The following is a 3,752-nucleotide window of genomic DNA, read 5'->3' as shown; positions in this document are numbered from 1 at the left end:
TTCCAATTTTTGTACATAACTACTTTATTTGAGGGGAAATGAAACATTCAGTAGGAGACTTTGCCTTTTGGCATCAGCAATGAACAGATTTTTCCCCATCTGTTGCTAAGGAGTGGTCAAAAGCATTTTCTTTTTGTCTTTAAGTTTGCTTTTCAGATCTATACACATAATTTTATACTTTCATTTATGCTACAGAATATTTGGCAATCTTCAAATCAGTTGTTCTTATTTTGTCCTTTTTTCTTTGTTATTTTTTTCTGTTGTTTGTATGGATGGCAGGTTAGTGTTCTGTGTTATTTATTTGCTTATTTGCTTTATTTTGGTGAGTGGATGAAGGGCAACTTTACTTTTAAATTTAAAAATATTTTATTTTATTTTTACGTGTGTGTGTGTGTGTGTGTGTGTGTGTGTGTGTGTGTGTGTGTGCAGTGCTCACAGAGGGCAAAAGAGGCTGTTGAATACCCTGAAGCTGGAGTTACAAGTTGTGAGCTGCCCAACGTGGGTGCTGGGGATGGAACTTGGGTTCTCAGGAAGTGCTTTTAACTGAGTACATGCTTTTAACTGCTGAGCCATCTCATCTCTCCAGCCGAACTTTAACTTTCATATAGTTTCTCATTTAAAATTCCCTTATTTTGTTTTTCTGAGCAATCTACTAAATGTTGATGCAGAAATTTCTTTAAGTTTTATGGTGATGGGATATATTCAGAATACTTTAATAAATAAATGGAAAAATTGGGAAAAGTTTCAAAGAAACTGTAAGTCATAGTTTTTATAACAACTAGATTATCTCATCTATTAATAAATTCAACTTCAAGCAATAACTTGCTGCTCTCTCATTATAATCAATGTATAAAGTGTTCCTAGTCTTGTCATTCATGAGTCACCACTACTGAAAGCTTCACCTACCAGGGATGCTGTGAAGAAGGAACCTCCACTCTTATACACCCACACTGAGTGAAATCCAGAATTGAGGTTTGAAAAGAGACAATAAAAGATAACAAGCCAAAACATAATAGAAGAGGCCAATGAAAACAAAAAGATATCAAGTAGAAAAAACAATGAGATATATAAATATTAATAATTTTTTTCTGGTTATTAAAAACCCAGAGGCAAGTGGAACATGTCTATAAATTAGCTAAGACCATCAGTTTTCCAGATGAGACAGTCTCCGTCCATCATGAACACTCTTCACTCCTGGTAAATGTGGTCATCTTCTAGTCTTTTTTTTTTTTCAATATGGAATGCAGCCAGGCATGGTGGTGTATACCTTTGATTCGAGCACTAGGCAGAGGTAGGTGGAGCTCTGTGAAATCAAGGCCAGGCTGGTCTACAAAGCAAGTTCCCAGCCAGCTGGGCTGCAGGGAGACCCTATCTCAAAAAGACGAAAAGAATATGGCACACTTCATGAATTTGCATGTCATCCTTGTGCAGGGGCCATGCTAATCTTCTCTGTATTGTTCCTATTTTAGTATGTGTGCTGCTGAAGCAAGCAGAGGTTATCTTGACTCTGACAGAGTTCTAAATTTCCATTCTCATGTGTTTCATCATAGAGGCATTAAGAAACTGGTAAGTGGTAGTATGGTAGCATGAGGAAAAATAACTACGCACTCATCAAATCATACTGATAAATACCAAATTAAATTCAACTAGTTTTCTCTACTGTATGTAGAGATGTGCTAGCTGGCATGACGAATCTCTAAAACAGAAGTCAGTACATAGTATTTATTGAGCATGTTTTGGAACATGTATTCTATGGAACATACTTTCAGAAAGTTGGCTAAGATATAGAGTAAGAACTTCAAAACAGAGGGGAAGAAAATCCATTTCTTCTTCCTGTTAGAAATTACATTATTAGTAAAGCTCTAAGAATCTTTATCTCATTTCCTGATATTGTGTGTTATTATCCCTAGAAAACAAAGAGACTGGGAAGTTAAGTAACTTGTCCAAGGCCACCCATTTATACGTGACAGAACTAGGATTTGAATCTGGAAGTTCTTGATTTGTGCCCTTGATTACTTTATCTTTTTTCACAGAAGAAGAAAATAATATTCTGGTGTTTCCAGTAATTTTCAAGCAAGAGTGAGTCTTTTAAGGAACTGTGTATAGGGCTGCTCAATGGTAGAGCACTTTCTAACATGAACATGGCCCTAGGTTTCATCCCCAGCACTGGAAAGAACTGAAACAGAAAGGAAGGGCATGGTAGACCCCTGATAGAGTCCCTTCCTGATGGAGTGAACTTTACAGAATGTATGTAAGTGTTTTGCTTTGTGCATGCACTGAGGTTAATTGCCTTAGCACAAGGGTATAGCGCAGAGGAGCTTAACCTTCTACTCTGCCCATCAGGAATGAGAAGAATGCTTGTGGCATTCACTATGTATACCACTTGGCATGGCTTCTCCTATCACCAGAAGCCAGGGGAGTCCAGTTTCACCCACAACATCTTCCTCCTTGCCTATTCCTCATAGATTCACTTTCCTCCACAACCCTTCCTGATTCCAATCCAAGTTTCTGTTTTCAAAGTGATTATCAAGGAAAAAAAGGTGCTGGTGAAATTCCTATGTTGTTCAAGTTGGACATGACGTTTACAAAGAATTTCACAGTACCAAGTCTCATTCCTTTTGAATGATACACTATTAACATGCCCAGAAATGTTTTAGATCGTTTCAGGAGCAAGCATACCAGGATTCGTTAGGGCATGATGTCTCTGTGTATCCAAGTTTAAAAGATTTGTGTCTTCTCAATTAGCATGTCCTCCCCAGGAAGATGGCACTGCTTTGGTGCTATACACGGTGACACACTTACATGTGATTCCTTACAAGTCCTCAATAATTTGCACTTGAGACCAGAAAGCAAATTTTAAGCCAAGTGCAAAGACTCACATACAATAATAAAAGACACATTAAATAAAACAAAATGCCAACATAACAAAAGATTTAAAAATCTTTAAGGTATCTATAAATTTTAATGATGTGGAAGAACATTATGATACAAATTATTCAGCAAGTATTTGTTTCAATGTACTGTGTATGAGATTCTCTTTAAGAATTTGAGAAACAAACAAAAAATCTGGCTATGGTAGTGTACTCTATAATCCTAGCACTGGGATACATAGCACTGGGATACATAGCACGTTTGAGGCCAACTTGGGCTACATGAAACCCTGTCTCAAAAACAAAACAAAACCAAAAAGAAAATAATCTAGCATAGAGTAGTAAATAAACTGTCCACTACTGTGGTGCTAACATTCTGGTGGAAACACAGATGTCCACAGGAAGCAGATAAATGTTGTATGACTCTTCTGTGTAGGTTCCCATGGAGGCTGGAGTGTCTCCCCAACCAGCTTTCATAACACCAGACACAATTCATCTCCATTTTCTCCAGCATGCTGTTCAATAGTATTATTTTTTCAGTGTATCACGATGGACAACATGTTCAGAAGTCCTACAAAAGAAACATAAACAGGGAATGTAGTGGTTATTAATATGAACAAAAGATAAATCAGAGTTAGAAGATGAATCACAACAGCATGATATCTTCTGTGCTTGGTAAAGGAAACCCTCTCTATGGAAAACAGTTTTGAGCAGTATCAGAATAAGGTAAAGAAGTAAGCCACTCAGATACTAACAGAAAGTGCTTTCCAGACACACACAAAAAAGACACTGAGGAAGGAGTATGTTGGCACAGTAGAATTGTAAGAGGTCACATGTGGTCAGTGTGCAGTAAACAAGGGAGTGTATGGTTGTTGAATGCCT

General features: G+C 37.3%; 1 non-coding gene across 1 annotated transcript; it reads right to left on the bottom strand.

Moving 5' to 3' along the window:
* Positions 1-1,386: 1,386 nt before the first annotated feature.
* LOC115068600 lies at positions 1,387-1,489 on the bottom strand. The gene has a single exon (XR_003847936.1). It is a non-coding gene; the product is annotated as a U6 spliceosomal RNA (small nuclear RNA).
* Positions 1,490-3,752: the final 2,263 nt, after the last annotated feature.

Source organism: Nannospalax galili, unplaced genomic scaffold (assembly GCF_000622305.1).
Source record: "Nannospalax galili isolate Female #2095 unplaced genomic scaffold, S.galili_v1.0 scaffold129, whole genome shotgun sequence".
Taxonomy (NCBI): Eukaryota; Metazoa; Chordata; class Mammalia; order Rodentia; family Spalacidae; genus Nannospalax; species Nannospalax galili.
The sequence above is the reverse complement of the archived record's forward strand: the minus strand, read 5'-3'. Positions and strand labels throughout refer to the sequence as shown.